Source organism: Ambystoma mexicanum, chromosome 4p (assembly GCF_040938575.1).
Source record: "Ambystoma mexicanum isolate Mex_15411 chromosome 4p, UKY_AmexF1_1, whole genome shotgun sequence".
Taxonomy (NCBI): Eukaryota; Metazoa; Chordata; class Amphibia; order Caudata; family Ambystomatidae; genus Ambystoma; species Ambystoma mexicanum.
The window spans coordinates 266,071,578-266,092,250 of record NC_090927.1 but is presented as its reverse complement, the minus strand read 5'-3'; the positions used below and the strand labels follow the sequence as shown (position 1 = coordinate 266,092,250).

The following is a 20,673-nucleotide window of genomic DNA, read 5'->3' as shown; positions in this document are numbered from 1 at the left end:
GTGAGCGTTGAAGCTCGGGTGTGGTTGGAAGCGTAGCCTGTATTGCCAATTTGATGTTTCATTACAGATTTTGTGGGAAGGAGGAGTCGTCTGGGTGTCTCATGGAGTTTGTTAAGTCTAGCGCGTAGTTTGCTATTTCTATCGTAGGTGGAGCTAGGCTTGGAAGTGTAAGCTAGAGGTTCTGACAGAGCTTGGTGTTTAGAGTCAGTGTATGCATGAGTGTTAGTAATAATATCTGGTGATATATGTGATAGAGGTGCATGTGAATATAGTGGGGTCTCTGTGTAGCTGCCCAGCTTGCTAGTAGCAGGAAGTGTAGCAATAGCCATGATGCAGTAGAAGCTTAGTAGGCTGGACATTGTGCGTAACTAGTACTTAGTTTGGTGGGTAAGTGGTTTACAATACAATGGTCTCTGGGCGACCATAAGGCACAACACAATATCACAGTAGTCTCTGGGTGACCATAAGGCACTACACAGTAATACAATGGTCTCTGGGCGACCATAAGGCACTACACAATGTCACAGTGGTCTCTGGGTGACCATAAGGCACTATACAGTATCACAGTAGTCTCTGGGTGACCATAAGGCACTACACAGTAATACAATGGTCTCTGGGCGACCATAAGGCACTACACAATGTCACAGTGGTCTCTGGGCGACCATAGGGCACTACGCAATATCACAGTAGTCTCTAGGTGACCATAAGGCACTACACAGTAATACAATGGTCTCTGGGCGACCATAAGGCACTACACAATGTCACAGTGGTCTCTGGGTGACCATAAGGCACTACACAGTAATACAATGGTCTCTGGGCGACCATAAGGCACTATACAGTATCACAGTGGTCTCTAGGCGACCATATGGCACTACAGTGGTCTCTGGGCGACCATAGGGCACTACACAGTATCACAGTGGTCTCTGGGTGACCATAAGGCACTACACAGTATCACAGTGGTCTCTGGGTGACCATAAGGCACTACACAGTAATACAATGGTCTCTGGGCGACCATAAGGCACTATACAGTATCACAGTGGTCTCTAGGCGACCATATGGCACTACAGTGGTCTCTGGGCGACCATAGGGCACTACACAGTATCACAGTGGTCTCTGGGTGACCATAAGGCACTACACAATATCACAGTGGTCTCTGGGTGACTATGGATTGTGCATTGGAATATTTTTTGTTGCAGTTCAAGAGCACAACGGTGCATGTGGGACCTTGGACGTAGCAATGTTGGGAGGTGCTAGATCAGGGCTCTAGCTCGAAGGTTGGGAGTGGATTGTGGAGGAGGGGGGCAGTATGCTTACCCTGTAGGTGGACTTTGTTATTGTATGTTTAACCACAATGTAATACAGTATAAAAGGAGGACAACTTCAATGGACAAAGCAAAAATGGAAACAAAAGAAACTCTTAAAATCATTCATTGACAACGCTCTTCCCAACTTCAACAGTTACACTACCTTCTAATGATGGGCTGACACTATAACAGAACTTCAGCATTATGGACTCTTTCTGGATAGAAGAGTAGATGGTTAAGTCCTGGACTCTTCTACATATTGTGGGTAGAGCTCTGACAGGAAGCTATAGCTTTACTAGCCAGATCTAAAAAAACAAGTAATACAAAAGCAGGTGAAAATTCATTCTAATAATACAATTAAAAAAAAAGGAATTGGTCCAGAAAACTGCTCCAACTACTATAAAAAAAACACGAGGCAATACAAATTCGTGGTACCAAGAAGTGGCAGTCCCATACATTATTCACAGTACATAATGTGTTTCATCACATGTCTATCATGCATCCCACTCAATTTCAGGAGTGCTGTGTAAAACAGAATAATTACTTTCTGCCTGCAAAGACAGACAACCTGAAGCTCTCATTTGAGGCACTGTCCCGGTGGAAGCCTTCAAATGCCTCTGCCCCGACAGACAGTAGGATGCCCTAGGAAGCCAAGAGGTGTATATTTAGATGATCTGTTCATATTATCCTATTTGCCGTGCACAGGTGAAAAGTGTCAGTCAAATTTCCTCCTTTCTTTCTTTTATTGTGTGGGAAATATGGACTCTAAAATAATTTTCCTTTGCAGAGCAGGTACCGTAAATAGGCGCAAAGAACGGTAAATGCAAGAATCAATGTGTGTGCACACGTCAGTGTTGTGAGAATGTCTGTGCCGATGTGATTGTGTGTGTTTGTATGTGTGTGTTCATGTATACATGTGGATGTGTGTCTATATGCATGCATGCATGTAAATATGTTTGTATGTATTTTTGTGTAGGGGGGGTCGGCCGGCGCTTGGGGTGCTTGGAGGTCGGGGATGTGCCTGTAATGTGTTTTTGTAATGGCAATCCTTACATATTTTGGGCGGTACCTGCAGAACAACATGCTATTGGGGAATTCTGGCATATATCGGCATATCCATTGTGATGTTTTTCTTACAGTGGCAATATTATGCTATTAGGCACAGCCAACATTGGTGTGTTCTTACACAATACGGTCATCACTTGGCATGGCCTGCAATGCTGGCATTATTGGCCATAGCCAACATTAATATATTCTCACAGAAGCAATACTTGCATGTATTTTGACAGTGATCATGACAGTCCCCTCTTGACATTGCTCATAGCCAACCAAAGTGTATTCTTTCAGTGGTAACATTGACATAGATTGTCTCAACCATCATATAAAAGCCTTATTACAGAAGCAATACTAGCATTATTTATTGGGCATAGCCAACATGTGTGTCTTCCCACAGTGGCAATACGCCATATACGCACAGCTGGCAAGACAATGTCCTCTTAAATTGTCAATACTTGCATTTGTTGGGCACAGCCAATTTCTTCTTAGAGCCACAATACTGGGATTAATGGGTACAGCCAACATGAGTGCATTCTTAGAGTAGCAATATTGGCATTTATAAGCACATCCGGAATGAAAAATCTTCTATTTACAGTGGCACAATTCTGGTATATAACCTGCACACATGCAACCTGAAAGTATTTTATAGTGGCACTGCTGGCATAAATTGTGGGCAAAGCATCATGGCCGGTAAGATGGTTCAGCGTGTAAAGTGCTTGTTACTGCGATCTGTGTTTGATCTGGAGGTTCAAATCCTGGCATGGTTGACTCAGCCGTTCATTCTTCTGAGGTTGATAAAGTGATTAGCACTTTCAATTGGGTAATAATATTAATGTATGTGATAATGTGCTATGTTAAGTGCTTTGGCTCAAAGTGCTATATAAATATCAAATTTTTATGATTATTTACTTGGTAGTACTGGCATATATAATGGCACAGACATCCTGAAGTGTGTTTTTCTCTGGCAATGCTGGGATATAGTGTGGGCAGTGGTAACATACAAATGAGTTGGAAAGTGCTTCAGGTTGGTTAACAGTTATCTTTTTTTCATGTACTACCCTAAAAAGGTGCTTGACATAGCTCTCAACTCACACGCTTTTGGCGGGTGTCACCCGCCTTGTAAACAGCTGACTCACCCGCCAAGGCTCCTTCACGTCCATTCGTTTCAACGGGCCGCTCACCCGCCAAAAGTAAAATCGGGTGTTTTCACCCGTCTTTGCGACATAAATGGTTTAGAGCTATGGCTTGAACATTGTATGGCGTCTTACATGGTTTGTAATAATAACTGCGCTGTAAAATGTGACATTTTAACCATAAAAAATAATTATCTGGGAGGAGCTTCCTCTTTGGAGAACTCTGCGCCTTACTACGCTCAGTCACTTAGGCCCATTACGGGGAAATTGTTAAGCCCTCCAGTGAACAAATTTACCAGCTGCCACTGGTAGCAATAACAGATGTAATACATACAAACAAAGAAACATGAGCCATTCTATCTAAAAATGGAAACATTAAATGAAAAAGTAATTGAGAGCTGTAGAAATTGAAATATAGCAAAATAACAATTGAGTTTTAATAAAAAAGCAATGAATATGGAAAGGGAGATACAGTTGGAAAGTTAAATAAATAATAATGACGTACGGCTGGGTGAAATAGACACATAGACGAAATGATGGGTAAAACAGAAGGGTACGTGGTTACACACGGAATGGCAGGTTTCGGTTTACAGTTTTTCTTTCGTAGCCATTGCACCTCGTTATTTGGAAAGGGTTGCGCTCGTATGATTTTGACAAGCAGTTCAGCTTGATTTTTAACAACCGGACCTGGCGTCTCCGCGAAGCAGGAAGTGTCGCTGCTGCAGGTAAGGAAAGGAACAGCGCGGGGATTTGAATACGTTTTCTCTGTTTACCCCTCCGGCTCCGGCACGCGCTCTGCACCGTACGCCGTGCGCGTGGGAGACTGCGCGCGCTCTGGCTCGTTGCTGTGAGCACGCCGCGCGCAGGCTGTAGCGAGAAAGAAAGGGCTGGTGAATCCTCACCGCCAGTAAGTACCGTGAGAGCCAGGGGAGAACTAATACTATAGAATAAAAGGATACGCAGAATGGGAGAGGTGAATACACGGGAGAGTATGAGTGAGAGGAAGGCACACAAGGGAACTCCAATGTATGGCTGGAGTGGAAAGAATGTAATGCAAATTGAGATGACAAGGCGTACAAGGGCTAGAAATTGCATGATGGAGAGCTGACACAGGTGTAGTTAAGAAGTAAGGAGTGTGTTAAGAGGCCCTGGGGTGCTGGGCCCTGCTTCGGAAGGGCTCTGCATGGCAGGCCCTGTGCCCTGCCGCTGCGTTGTAACTCGACACAGAGGCAGGAGTTGGTGGTGTTTGACTGGCGCACGGGCTGCCGCGCGTACCTTTTATTTCGTTGATGACACGTCTCCCACGTGTTGCATGTGACTTTCGCACGAGGCCAGGAGGGGCTTAAGTCACAACAGAGTGGACTAGATGGAGGTGAGGATGTATAAGAGAGGGGAATTAATTGCAGAAATGAAAACCGTTGGTACCCACAGCTGCCGAGGGCCACATAGCACATCTTATATCTAATACTATTTCTGATTATTTAGCCAACAGCATTTTACCTTTTAAGGTCTTGCAGACCTAAAAAGTGATGCTGGTTGAAAAGTCCGGACTGGATTAACGTGGGGGTAACCTGGCATGAGAGGGGAGACTAAGGCCCCAGTTTACATTCCTATAACACAGTACTCCATAGAACGTGCCCAGTATGCAGTGCTTAGAATTTACATCAGTACTTTGCTGAAAATGCACCCAATCTCTCTGAAAAGCTATAGATCATTCCAAACACCAATTAAATTGTTGTAGTAATTTTTAATTCACACTAAAAGAAGATCAACATACCCAGTGCTTTGAAGCGGGGGCTTTAACAAGGGTGTGTGGTCTAAATAATAGGCATGGCCTGAAGTGTCCCCGGCACGGGACAATAAAAAAGAAAAGTTGCTTTCCTGCTGTCGGGTGACTTTTTAAAATTTTATTTGCCCCGTGCTTGGGAACTCTACCGTGACAAGCCAGTGTCGCATTGCACTGTGCTATTTCATAGGTGCTCCTTTTCTTTTGTTTAATTCAATAGATGAGCTTTATGTGTCAAGCAGTCTATTGAATTAAACAAAAGAAATCCAGTATCTCACAAATAGCACAGTGCGATGTGACACTGACTTGTCAACAGCAGTGCTCAGGTTTGAATCCCCAGCACGGGACAAATAAATACAAAAAATGCTTTTTTAAATTGTCTTGTGCTGGGGAACCTGCCGCTAGAAAGCCAGTGTTGCTCCACACTACTATTTCGTAGGTGCTGGATTTTGTTTCATTCAGTAGATTGGTCAACACATAAAGCCCGTAATAAGCTTTATGTGTCAGTCTATTGAATGAAACAAAAGAAATGGAACACCTACGGACTAGCACAGTGCAATGTGACACTGGCTTGGGAAAGAAAGAAAAAGGGCTGTCGGGGTAGTGTGAGCTCTGACAAGGCCCGTGCTCGATTGAGGTTTTGGGGACTGCAGGGGCTCAGCCCCTTGAAAGCCCTGAAGATACCCCATATTCAGAGCCAATACATACATTTTTGCAGCTTTACCTCCCTGGCAGTGGGGTCAAATCTGCTACTTATAGTAATAATACCGTTCTGGTTCTGGTTATAATGCTCTCAGTGCCACCTTGTGCATTACTGTTGAAACCCTCATGCCCACATTTTGAATAAATAGATGCAATTTTGATATACCAGTAATTCCCAACTTTTGTCTCTGTGTGGACCTAACCCACCACCCCTTATGTTCTTTTGTGCTGTGACAATTATTCTATCAGGGAATTTTTCAGGGCTTGTCAATCTCTACAATCCAGGAAAATTCTCGCAGCAGGTGAGGTATTGGCTCTCAAGCCCTCTCCTGGACTGCGGTGGTGGTTGTACATACAGAGTACTAACAAATTCCCAGTGAGTATGCAGGCCCGTTGGTTTTGAGTTATGCCTTGGGCAGCAGAATCTGCTGGGTTCTCTCCACATATACAGGGCCTGCGCTAGGGCAAAGTCATATTAGAGGCGAGAGTGGGACCAGAGCGCCCAGTGTTATTGAAAACATAGCAATGTTCATCTGCACATGTGCGCACCAGCAAAGTACAAGTGGCATGTCCCTGATCAGATTCAGGATCATGCAACCTTGTTACTCTGCAGCACTAGTCATGTAAACCTTTTGCCTGCATCATGGGGCGACACAAGGCGACCGAGAAGCATAAGCATGTTTCCTGAGACCCCAAGTTCAGATTCTTCACCACCAAGCAAGCAGTTTACTAGAAGGAGGCACAGATCAAAAAGTTCCAGAGGATTACACTATTTGTAAAGGAAACCCTGCTCAAGACAAGAGGTGCTGCCATGGACAAAATCGGGATCAGAGTGCAGTGGTATAGATATTTTCCCAATTCTTCCTCCTCATCCACATCTTCCTGTTCCTACGAACTTTCTACCTCGGATGATCACTCCAGAGGCAAGTACTTTAAGAGAGGAGGGAAGGAAGGTCTTCCATATGCCTCACTGCATGGAGTTCTTCAAGGCCATCTTCCCTGGTTCCAAGCCAAAGCCACTAACGGGCAATTTAGGAAAACAGTAAAAAGGCTGCCTCTTATTCCAGATGTTCGAGGAAAAAACGATCTGATAGTGGAACAGCCTGAATGTATCATCCTATCCAGATTTATGACAAAACTCCACTTTCTCAGAGGGTCATTTAGTACCCTTCCTGCATTGCTTGCGGTAGACCTGTTGCTATCAAGCCTTACTTTCACCGTACTGAATGCAAGTGTTTTCTAACTGAATGTTGATTGCACTTTCCACTGCTCCTTTTTTTCCCCAGCAAGGAGACGCACAAGCCTGTAGGTGTGTGAGAGTTCAGAGACTGATGGCAGCCAGTGTTTGTCACCCCCTGCGAATATCTACCTCCCTGGCTCACCTCCATTTACAAAGGACTTTGAGAAAATAGTCTCAGTTACTGCTCTGATCAGATCCTTCCTGTATTGACAGGGGTAGGGGGACTAGACAAATCTTCTGAAGGTGTTCCCTTTCAGCCCACCCCTCTTATCTTTAATCACCCTGGCTGCATGTACTTGATGATGGGGTTAATCCTGGTGGAGTGCATATCTATGCAGGGTTTATTGTCAATGCACAAGAACTTGAATCATCTAATTGGAGAGAGTTGTAGGTAATCAGCAGTACCCTGGTGTTTTTCTCTCTGCTGATCAAAAACCGTACTGGCCAAGTACGCATTGACAAAACCATGTTAAGCATTGTAATGGGAGTCGAGGGAGACCCATTTAAGAAAATGTCTACAAATGCAGTTCATTTCAGTGGGTCTAGGGCATGGCTCCTAGTGGCAAATGTTAACTCTCCATTTAGTCCACACGGTGGTCAGTCATAATTTCGAAAAAATAATGTTGAATGACAAAAATGTCGAAGAAAAATGTTGAAAAAAAAAATGTCGAATTCTGTTTTTTTTTTTAAAATTATATATTTATTTTGGGGTCCGGGAGTAAAAAAATGGGTAAAACAAATTTAAAAAAAGGGAGCTAGGGGGGGGGAAACCCCCCCATTTCGGAAAAAAATCGTATTGAAAAAAAAATTCAAATTCTTTTTCTCGACATTTTTTTTCTCGAAATAATGACTTTCGGCATTATTGTTTTCGAAATTATCACTATAAACCAGTCCACACACAACAGCTCAAAACCGTCACCTGGGAGCTGGCCTGTTTGGGAGGCAGGGTCCACAGTCTTGGATGTGTTCAGCGAGAACCCTTTGTCAAAGCCGTTTGTAATGAAGGAAAAAAGTTGGGGCGAAAGAAGGAACCTACGTAAGTGTGTTGGTACGTCAATGGATGCATATCATGGCTCACATCGTTCGGTTTACTTTAGTTTGTTGAATTTATATACTACTTTTACTGAAGCGCTGTACACATAAAACAGTGCAACCATTTATAGCATGTTACCATGAACTCAGCTTACAAAATTAATTGCGTTTAAGAAGAAACCGAAGATAAAAGATGCTCATTGAGTAAAGAGCAACAGATGGCTAGAGAGGCAAGGAATTACAATGTTTAGGTGCAAGTAAAATGAAACAGAAGCAAGATTGGGTGCATGGGGATGAGCAGCAGACAGAAGTGATTGAGGAGGAGAGTATAGAATTATCAAAGAAGAAAGATAAGGAGCAAGACCGTAAACACATACAAAAATAAAACAGAAAATGAAAAAAACAGATGAGAATGAAATGGAAGCCACTGAAGTGAGGCAAGAGAAGATGATATAGAAGAGCATAATGATGAATGGAAATTAAGGTGGAGGAATGTGGAGCTAGCACATATGCCAGAGGGGCAGAACAGTTGTGTGATAAGTGCTGCAATTAGAAGTTTGGTGACCTGGAAAGCAAGGGTCGTATTTTGAAACTGTTGTAAAGATAGAAGCGGATCGTACGAGCAGCACAGCAGATATGAAGTGAAAAAGAGAGAGAAGCGTACAAACATAATACCAAGATTACCAGCTGATGTAGACCAGGGAATATGAGGGAGGAAAAAGACAGCATGAGGAATGGAAGGAAAAGAAGTGAAAGGAAAATATAGAATTATAGTTTTGGAAGCATTGAGAAGAAGATAGTGAGTAAACATCCATGACTATAGCAGAAAGTCAAGATTAAAAGGCAGAACAAACAGTGTAAAAAAAAGTATGAAAAGAGAAAAATATTTGAGAATCATCAGGATAGCAATGACATCCCAGATTGGAAGAAACAGCATTGTACTCTTTCCTAATGGAGCTCAGGTTTTGCATGGGGTGTCGGGATAAAGTTCTACAAGGCCGAAGCACTTAGTGGCAGATGGCCTCTCTGGAGGCCTAAGGAGGATACATGATTGCTGGGTTCAGTTGGTAGGTTGTAGCGATTGACTATTTTCAGTGTTTGGGACTCCTCAGCTGACACAGATCACCTGCGCTGACCGGTGAAGTCCCTATGAACTTACACACATCATTTATTGGACCAGAAGCGTTTACAAAATGAGATGTGGCACGTGGTATTGAATGGCATATGGGGAGCAATTGAGAGAAGACTGCTGAAAACTTGATGTGATTGTGCCGGAGCCTGGGAACATGTAACTGGGACTATACTAGAGAGCACACAGCACAGGGGAGATATTTTTTTACATGTTTGAAGTACCCATATTTACAATTTAATCACAGAGTGATGATGATTTGCCAGATTATTAGGACAATTAGCAGATTTCTGACTAATTGCAGGGGCATCTATTTGTACTTTAGGGACATCCGTGCAGAATAGTGTGCCCTTACTCGTGCATCTTTACTGCCATGGAAAATTAAACCGAGGATAAGAAAGACGATGCTTCTGTTTTGTTTTTCACCATAAGAATCCTGCACTTGACTTTTGTCTTGCTTAGTGGATGCAGCAGGAGTTTGGGTTGTGCAGGTTTTCCAGAGTTTGCCCTTAGTAGGGGAAATGGAGGCTGCTCTAAAACATCCATGGCAATCTTCAAATTTAAATCTTGCTCTATTATGTTAATTTTGTCTGTGTATTTTTGTTAAATTCTCAGCACACTTAGAATTTCGAGTTTCGTTTGATAGTTTTTTCTTTAAATAGGTACAGATTGATGTGCCTTTCAAGATTTCGCATCTTGAAATTCATGTACTGTTTTTTTAATTTGTTGTTTTGGAAAAGGTGAGACAAGCAAAGGCTGCGCACCAAGTCAAACTGTTTTTGCTGGACTTTGTACATGTGCAAATGACCAAGAGTCCAGTGTACTGAAGCATTGGTTGGTAAATTAATTTATAAACCTAATGCTGCAGTATAGAGTGAACACAGGTAATTTAGAAATGCAAAAATAAATAGCCCTGTTAAAAATGATGTTCGGGTATCCACAAAGTCCATGATACATTTTTGTAATTGAAGATCTGTTTTTTTTTTTCTTTAATCATAACTTTAGGACTGCGGCCACATTTTGCTCTGCAGGAGTGAAACGATGAGTAGTGATAAAGCTGCCTACTCAGCTCCTGCTCTTTTGCAGACCAACAGTGGTCCCAATAATAAAGGTAAACTTGGCAAAGACAAGAGATATACCCCCTCTGCTTTTTGTGTTAACGTGGGCATATGGAAGGGTATACTCTCAGAAGTACAGGGTGGGAGTCATTAACAACAAAAACAGCAAAAGTGCAACTGTTCCAAAATAAAGGTGTGTCCAACCACGGTTCTATACAGATATATCATTTAATTACCCAACTATCAAAAACACTATAAAAAAACCACTCATGTAAAAGAAAGATGGCGAAATGCAGAATGCCGTGATCCAGCACTCGGGATACTTGGCAGGAAGGACAAACGAGAAAGAAATGCAACAAAGAGTTAAAAAAGAATATGCCTTGCAGAAAAAGATGTAAACGCGACTTAACCAGTCTCTAGGGCAGGAGGATAACTCTGGGGCAATGCATTTCTCTTGCAAGCAAGACAAAGCAGAGCAGCACAGGTTTGAATCCCAGTCCCGTGCTTAGAGACTGGTCTCCAGCACTAAGAGGATTATAAAATAATTAATTTAAAAAGTGGACCATAGGGGAAAAGGTCACTACAAATTACCTGATTACAAGTTTGGCAGTTAAGCGACATTGAACCAGACTCTAAGGTGCGGCAGCTGCGGGTCGAACCTGGTTTGGGTCAGGCGAGACCTATGGGTCCAGGCGGCGAGCTGGCGTCAAGTCCCTTAGAAGCAGGTAATCCATGTGGTTCGAAGGTGGCATTTGAGTAATGCAGTTTGGATGGCTCACTAGATCGGTTTGAAAGGCGAGTTTTGTTGAGACATTGGTAACTGCTGTTTCGGGTCAATGTGTGACGCGATGCTGCAGCGGTTCCAGTCGAGGCCTGGCGGTTCAAAGCTGTGACTCTGGTCCAATTCGATGTTCGAACGGCAGCGTTTCAAAGTCGTCAATCTGGTTGTTCGAGCATAACAGGTGACATGCTCTACCTGGTATGATGCGGCAGCGAGCAGGTTCGAAGGTGTAGCAGCAGAGGTACAGAGTTCGAGTGAGTGCCAATAGCAGCACTGGATGATATTACTGGAATGTTGTTTCGATTGGTTTGATCCAATGAAAACAGGGATACTTCTGGCCCTAAGGCTGCTTTGAGATCACTTCAGGGGGCTGTATGACAAGGTTAGTCCTTTCTGCCTAACTAGCCTAGGGAGGTTTCCTAGCAGAGTGGTAGGCCTTGGTTCTCAGCAGAAGTCACCCCCAATGTGCCCTGGGAGTGGGTAGGGAGCAGAGTTTGCCTCGGTCTTGGTGCACTCCTTCAACTCAATGGTTGAGGGCTTTGGAATGATCAACTCTCCCACACGAAGTTCAGATACATTCTTTCTTAAGTCCTGGATGTTCCAAAAGTTTGTTAAAGAAGGGGTGCCTCCCACTTTTATAGGCACGAGATCCACAGAATTGCAGGGAAGCAAGCCTGCTTTAAAGTATCCAATCCCCTTCCTTGTTACAAGTGGTCTTTGCACCATAGCCAAAGTGCTTTGTGCTAAAGGACATGGAGGAGACGGGAAGGAAGGAGCGGTAAAGAGAAAAGCAAGATGGTTGAATCCTGCCACAACAGTGCTGATCCCTTGGTGAATACACAAACCCTGCCCCATCTCAGACCCATAGAATCAAAGGCTTTTGGTATGCAACGCTTTGGTGAGAGGTTCGTGCTTATCTTTAGGGTGTGCCCTTTGTATCTTGTTTCCCAGGACTACTGCTGCTGAAGGCTGCCCTTTTGGAGAGAGGTATTATCTGACCTCGCAAAGGACCGAAATGAGGCACCTCCCACTGGCTATTCTCCTGCTCGTTACAGCATAGACATTGAGTCTAGTGAGAATACACACAGCCTGTCCATTGCTAGCCTGGGCTCACATTGTTGATATGTGTATGATAAAAGTAGATGTCTCTTTAATGATTATGTGACCTACCAGTCACCATACCCCAACTCAGGTATTGCTTTTGTTTAAAGATTACACTGCCACCAGGATGGTAGTTCATAATTATGTGGGTTTGGGACAGAGATGCAGATTTGAAATGCAAGCTCTGTGCAGAAGACATTTTGTCACCCCAGCTGTCAGACGGGGCACCTGCTCTCTGCTATTGGAGAGCAGTCGCTGCAGATCATTCTACTATGCTTTTGCTATGGAATTTGATGAAAGGGGAGGTCTAGTTAACAGACCACCCTTTCCGAGAGAGAATTACCTGCCTCATTTTATTATTAATACACGAAAGAAAGCAAGGGCTTCTACACCCTTGCCAGATGACAATTCCTCAGAAGTGCCTTGTTCCTTTGCAGCTGTTTTACAAACTGGCCACTCAGTCTACAAAACATGTACCTTATTTGACAGCCTTATACGTTTTGTAGAGAATTTGGGATTGGGACTACGTTACCATTTACCCTTTGCAAGGCTGTATGAAAGTACCCTTAGAAGGCTATGTGTATTTCTGGATTAAACCATTGCTTTACGTGTAGTTCATGTACACTTTGTGAGAAAAGCACACACATGCATTGAAGGCTTAAACATTGTCGGCCAATAATTAGAGAGGGGAGTTGTGGCATGTGAGAGACAGTGGTGCAGAGGATGTCCCTGTAGTCATTTAACTCCATTAGCAGCTCTCTTCTATTGAGTTGCTGTGATGGTTGAGCAACTGAGGCTTTCTTTCCCAAAATGTGAACACGCATCTCTAAGAAACCTAAAACTGTGGAATAGTTGAATTGTTCGTTCTATATTTTTTACTTTTGTTTGTATTTAATCATATACTGAATTCAAACGTGCAGAATAACATGTTTTCATGTTTTGGAGAACGTACGGGATTTGCCATAGTTGCATAACATACATTTGACAAAGCAAGATGCATTTGATTAAGCATCGCTAGTGCATTTTAGGGCAAAATAAATAAATGTATGCTTGGGGTACACATATCCATTAACTCTGGTAGGAGGATTAGGGAATCCGTCCAGAGCGTTGATCAACGCCAGATCAATAATGGCCCACGCCACAGAAATAGCAGACACCTTATCCTCAAACAACCTCGACCTCCTAGCTATCACTGAATCATGGCTGCACGAAGCAGCAGGCCCAGCACTCTCAATAGCCATTCCAGAAAATTACCAAATAATCAGAATGGACAGGCCCAACAACAGAGGAGGCGGCCTAGCCATCATAGCTAAAACAAACCTCGAGCTAAGACCACTGCCTCAAGCACCTCTCAAATCCTGCGAACTCCTAGCAGCCAAACTACCCATCTCCAACTGTCGCACCTTAACCATCCTTCTAATATATAGGCCACCCGGCCCCATTGGCTCATTCGAAGCAGACCTATCCAGCCTCCTAGCCAACAACATAAAAGACACCACCCAAATATTATTGCTAGGCGACTTGAATCTAGGACTAAACGACCCTGACGACAAATCAGCACAAGCCATAGCCAACATGCTAGATGAACACGGCCTAATCCAAAGAGTGCTCACCCCCACCCATAATAAAGGTAGGACCTTGGACTGGATCGCCACTCTAAACTGCGACACCGTCATTACCAAAACCACTCCCCAGCACTGGACAGACCATTACCTCATTGACTTCACCTTATCTCTCAATAAAGAAGTCATCAAAGGAAAAATCATGGCACCACCACTACCCACTAGAGCAAAAAAAAACATAACCCCCGACAACCTCCTACCACTACTACTGCCAACCCTCAATGCTCTCCCCGATAATCTAAAACCAGAACTCCTAGTAGAAAACTATAACAATACCATAAAAAAAGGACTAGACATCATTGCCCCTCTAAAACTGCAAAAAAGCAAACAGCAAGCCCACCTGAACACCTGGTTCACCCCACATCTGAAAGAACTTAGACTGCACAAAAGGAAACTTGAAAGCCAATGGCGCAACTCCCCCACAGAAGAGAACAAATCACAACTCAAACTTTGTGCAAACAACTACAAAAAAGAAATCCTACTCACCAAAAAGAAACTATTCAATGAAAGAATCGAAAAATCGAGCTCCAACACCAGAGAACTATTTGCTATATTAAGGGAACTAGAATCCCCGATACCCCCACCAGACAATATAATTAAGGATAAAGTATGGTGCACCAGCGTCCAAAACGCACTAACTAATAAAATCAAAAGTCTCCAAACCAAAATCGCTCTGAAAAAAGACTCTCTCACCACCAATGAAACATCTCCCAGCAACCACGATAAAACAGCCAACTGCCCAGGCCATAATCTCTTCAGATTTACCAAAATATCTATCCCAGAAACAGAAAAAATTATAGCCTCACTTAAACCATCTAACTGCAAAGGCGACAACTGCCCTCCCCAGATAATCAAGGATGCTGCTAGGGATCTAGCCCCCTTTATAACCAAGCTGATCAACGCATCTTTCTCCTCCAACACCATACCAAGCAACCTCAAAGAATCTTGGGTCCTGCCTCTCCTCAAGAAGCAAACCCTAGACCCCGCTATCCCCACCAATTACAGGCCCATCACCACGGTGCCATTCCTGTTAAAGATAATAGATAGAGTAGCATACCTGCAGATTCAGCAATATCTTGAAACTCACAAACTACTAGGCACCCACCAATCAGGCTTCAGACCGAAGCACGGCACCGAGACAGCCTTAATCGATCTTAAAACCCAGATCAATGAGATTAACGACAAAGGGAACACTGCCATGTTACTACTCCTCGATCTGTCGGCAGCATTTGACCTGGTGGATCACGCAGTCCTGTGCGAACACCTGGCCTCAGCAGCCCACTTCTCGAAAGAGGCTATAGCCTGGATCCAATCATTCCTGGACAACCGAACTATGAGGGTCTTCTCCACCCTAGCCTCAGCAGACCCCATTAAAATAACCTGTGGGGTGCCCCAAGGCTCCTGCGTCTCTCCCACCCTCTACAACATCTTTACCAAGCCCCTATTTGACAAGCTGGACAGACTGGGTGTCTCATATACCAATTATGCAGATGACACCCAGATCCTCATACCCCTTTCAGGCAACTACGCTTCAGATACGGCCTTGGTAAACAAAATATATCTCGTCATTCAGGCATGGATGGCCACACACGGTCTATGTCTAAATGATGAGAAAACCGAAATCCTGCTCCTCGGATCCAATACCAATCTCAAAAAACTCAGTTCTAACTACAAGGCCTTCAACATTGATGGCAATACCATCACAGTGGCCAAAACAGTGAAAACACTAGGCTTTCACCTTGATGCAACCATGTCACTAAAAAAACAAGTCAACTCACTAGCATCCTCCACCGCCTACACATGCAAGCTAATTAGGGCAAGTAGAGCCTTCCTCACCCAAGCTAGCTGCATCATCATAGCCAACGCCCTAATACTATCCAGACTGGACTATTGCAACGCCATGTACCTAGGAGCCAACAAATGCATAACCAACAAACTACAGACACTACAAAACAACGCTCTCAGAACAGCCCTCAACCTACCCTCTAAGGAACACATCTCCAACAAAAGAAGAGAACACAAATGGCTTAAAATCCATGACCGCATCTCCCTCAAAACGGCATCACTCACCCACAAATGCTTAAACAACACAGCCCCCCCCCTATCTCGCATCCAGAATAAAGAAAAAAACGTCCTCCCGCCCCACCAGATCGATCAATTCCTACTGCCTGCAAGTACCCAATTTCAGACAAAAGAAAACCGGCGGCAGCAGCTTCCCTGTCCTGGCAGCCCAACACTGGAACGCCCTCCCACTCCACATTAGGACTGACCAATCCTACTTTAGCTTCAGGCGAAACACCCTCACTTGGCTGCGGGCCAATGATCCTCACGACTAACCCTGCCATCTAATCTGATCATGCCAGTGCTATAACCTGACTACCATGTACAGCCTTAAATTTGTAAATATGTAAATGCAACCGAACTGCCCCTATGCACAGTATTAATATGTAAACCTGTAAGCTTTCGCTCAATTATATGTATATATGCACATCCCACACAATGTAACTGTAAATGCAATGCTCTTTTTCTCATGCCTATCTTATTCTGTAACCAAGTTTTTATGCAATCCTATCTTCCTGACCTCTGTTGCGCCCTGTTACCCCTGGGTTTTGCGCGCTATACTAAATAAATAAACAACAACAACAACAAACAAACCAATGCAATGGCACCTCATGCACGGAGCACATCCATTTGCTTCGGAATGATAATATACTGACCCTGCCTTAAATGTAATGAAGACTGATGGTTTCCCTCTTTTAGGCTGGCGTAAGGCTTCCTCGCTGTTCCTAGTCCCCGCTGTCTCCCCCTCTCCCCATTGTCATGTAAAAGGAAATAATCTGGGAGTTTAATGCCACCTTTTCCTTCTCCCATCAAGCTTATGTGGGGGAAAAGGGAACTAATCACCAGCTCAACCTTTTCTGAAAGATCCTCCAGCTATTAGAATACAATCACTGCGTGGAATTGCTCTGACTCTGGATTACTGCAACTCGGTATATGCTGCCCACTAAAGAAGCATGTCTTGAAATGTCAAGGATTGCAAAACATCTAAACGGCACCTCATTCCCAAGGAACAGCACCACATGACTCCAACCAAGAAAGTTGTTTGTTGACTTGCAAAGGATTTGTCTTAAACTCTTGTGCATAATGCTTCGTGCGTCTTGGGGGGGAAAGGCCCTGTCCACTTACAGAAGCTGACCACTGCTCTTCTCCCCTCCGGATCTTTGTCCAGCTTCCCCACCAACACCTTAAGGTAGAATCACACTGGCTTAAAGTGGCAAAATATGGCTAAGCAGGAGGACCAAGGAGGAAAGATACTACGGGCTGTAGGTGCACAGCTCGGGAACAACTTGATTCGAGCTCTGGGGAATCAAACAATTCCCAGAAAGAACGTAAAACTTCTATCGTCAAGTATTCAATCTGTTACACACTGAATGTGACCACACACAAGCCACTGATGGGAATGCTCCCACGATTTCATTGCAACACTTTTAGTCGTTCCTCTGAAATGTACCATTGGCGACCCGCCATTGACAGAGATTCACCATCTGTTGGGTGTACTTTTTGTTCACCTTTTCCCAATGATCCAAGATCAGTGCAGAGCTAAAAACACAACCAAATGCTCAGCGGATCAGTCAACTCCCCCACAGCACTCCCATCTGCTGAGATAAGGGACCAATGCATTCAGAAGTGTCTGTAAAGTGACTTGTTTTGCATGTTAAAAGAACCTTCATTTTAGTTTTGTATTTTATTTTTAGCTCACTCTCATGGAATTGTAGATTTGTTTTCCACATTTCCTATCGCAGAAATTTCATTTCAATTTACAAGTCACTAGCCAGAAACAAAAGTCACTTGCATGATTGTCAATTTTCCACATTTACACAGCATTCCATTTCCTCCTCACCAAGCCGGCATAGGTTCACGATAAATGCTAGTGTCGAGGGCGCTTTCTGCTGCTTGCTTTAGGGCAACATTTCAGCTCTTGGTTTTCGAAATGTGTGTAGCTATTCCACCCACCATTGACTTTAAACGTAGAATTTAACGTAAAAATCTCCATGCTGGGGTGTTAAAACATCTAGCTTTAAATACGTCAAGCCTACAATGAAGAAGTGTTTTATTAAAAGTGTAGGGTAGTTAATGTTTAATTCCCTCGTTCACGTTTTGAGAAAAAAATTAGGATCCTCTCATGTTTTATGTTCTAGCAATGAATTTTCCCATTTGATATATTAATGTGTGGATATTTAAAAGTGGTGTTTGCATATGTTAAGCTCACACTTGGTAATCCTTGAATTTATTAAAAACTGTTGGTGCTGTAAAGGACAGATTCACAAAGTTGTTTTCTAACTTGGCAGACACTGCCATTTCTCTGTTAACTGCCTTGGAAGCATGTAGGTTGTACCCAGAAAGTTGGCAATGTGTGAAAATTATATTTCATTAAAGTTGCTGTTTGCATAGGAGATGTGCATTATGTAATTGATTTGATTTTGCCTTTCATTGGGGTAAGGGACAAATGCATATATGCCCTGATAGCCTAAGAATGAACACTATTGCATGGCTTTTATTTTTTTAGACTTAAACACAGTTGGGGGCGAGTCCATGACTTTTTTTTAAAACTTCATTTCTATCTACATTCTCCAATCCAACCTTGTTATGCCCATGAGTTAGATACTGTAATAACACGAAAATGTGACCAATATGGACACACTACAAAACAAATAAGTTACAATATTACTCTATGAAAGCCTGGAAATATGTTTAATTGTTCAAGGTACGCTTCTATATAGGTTACTAAAGTAGCAGCCATCAGTGTCCATGTCTTGTGGCGTGATGGAGTAAGGACTCTTGCTGGGAAGTGTCATGATTGGGGCTGTAGACTTCTATTTATACAAAAAGACAAACCTATGTCTATAGGGGTTTCCCTGCCTCAATCTAGGTAAAACATGGGTGCACGTCAGGATGTCCGTCAGAAGTAAAATATGTACCGTCCACTGTCTCAAATCCGCGACACTGTCCCTGCCATTAAATAACATAAACAATGTTCAGTCGTATGCATCTAGCAACACTTGAATAGTGACTCCCTTCTCCTGGTGACATGATCCACGTTTGTGTAGTTTCCACAGTTGTCGCTTGTGTTATGGTCTGATTTACAACGTCTTAAAACCAGGAAAATGTCTCCCTTTTCCTTGTCAACCTAGAAGTGTTCTTCAAACTGACCTTTGGCGATTTCTTCTACAAACCTCACAAAGTGTTTTCAGTTCTTCCCACAAACCTCTGAATGTCAATGTCAAGATTTTATACTACTTTTTTGTAGTCTGTATTTCTTCTTGAAGCAATCTGTCCTCCACCACTTCTCTGCTAGATTTACCACTGTAACAAAGCAGATGGTTTCTGAGTCTTTCTTGACTCTTGGTCCCTTCTATGGCATCCCTGTGATGCAGGAGATTACTCCTGATGCACTTTAGTTTGGTATACATTTCTTTGTACCCCCTGTTATAACGAAGATTTCTTCTGATGCCCTCTTGCTTCATACTCTGTTCTGTGTCACCACTGTGAAGACGGGGATTACTCCTGAAATGCTCTTGCTGCTTATAACTTTCTTTGTCACCACTGTGACAAAGACGATTACTCTTTAACACATTCTTGCTTGGAATGACTTTCTTTGTCAACTTTGTGACGAAGGGCATTGTTCCTAATGCACTCTTGCTTGTTATGACTTTCTTTGTCACCACTGTGATGAATGAGATTACTCCTTGTGATATCTGAGAAGGGGACCTCCTCACGCTGCACTCGTGCTCGACCTCTCATCATTCATACAAAGAGTAGGCTGACACGGAGCTGGGGTGCAACACTTCATTACTCTTACAGTGGCCGCCAGGAACTGGCGCCCTTGCCTTCCCTGGCTCCTCCCCTTCCCTCTGTCCCCTGGTACTCCCCACGTGACATGGGTGCAGTGACGACACCATACCCCCCCCCCCGTTACTAAACACAAAGTTCTTCTTTAATTTATTTCTTCAATGAGGCGGTGAGGTTTCTTGCGGGCTCTCTGGGCTCGGGTGTCCATTCTTGCAGAATGACGTGGGGTGGCCTCCTGTGACATGACCTTCTGTCTCCTTCATATGGAGCGTCCCAGGTGGGGTGGGTATCTTCTGGACTCCTGTTGGCAGGGGGTATGATTCCCGGCATCCGTCTGAAGTGGGATGAGTTTCTCATGGTGGATCTGCGTTCCCCTTCTGCCGTGATGAGTGATCCTCTCGACTCAATGATGGTGAGGGGTTCCTCACTGAACGGAGACATGTTCTTGCGGTTTTGTGGTTGACTGACTACCACAATGTCTCCTGGTGCAAAGTCATTCTCTTTTGCCATTCGAGATGCATCGGCAGACTTTTTCATGCCTTCTTTCATGATAGTGTCCTTCCTTCTCACTTCCTGGTCGTCTTCATACTGGTCTTCCTCAGCTGTTACCTGTGGCAAGCGTGTCCTGATGTTGCGTCCAAACATTATCTCTGACAGCGTTTTCCCAGTGGTGCTATGTGGTGTGTTGCGGTAGTCTCGCATGAGCTGGTTTAGGAGTTTTTCTACCGGTTCTCCTGTGAGTCGCGCAATTTGTGTTGTGCGCTTTACATTGCTCATAAATCTTTTTACCTTGCCATTGGCCTGTGGCCACAAAGGTGTTTATTTTCCTGTGACGGAAAGCCATATACTCTGCAAATGTTTTGAAGTCTTGCCCTGTGA

At 43.6% G+C, this 20,673-nt stretch overlaps 2 protein-coding genes across 5 annotated transcripts in view; one reads left to right on the top strand and one right to left on the bottom strand.

Annotated features, from left to right (window-relative positions):
- RUNX2 (RUNX family transcription factor 2) overlaps positions 1-20,673 on the bottom strand; it is a 540,217-nt gene that overhangs the window by 407,615 nt on the left and 111,929 nt on the right. The window lies entirely within an intron of this gene.
- SUPT3H (SPT3 homolog, SAGA and STAGA complex component) overlaps positions 4,139-20,673 on the top strand; it is a 2,273,353-nt gene continuing 2,256,818 nt past the window's right edge. Inside the window, exon 1 of one of the 2 annotated variants that reach the window (XM_069605796.1) lies at positions 4,139-4,218. The gene's annotated coding sequence lies outside the window, so the exon portion shown is untranslated. The other variant, XM_069605795.1, reaches the window with a different exon arrangement.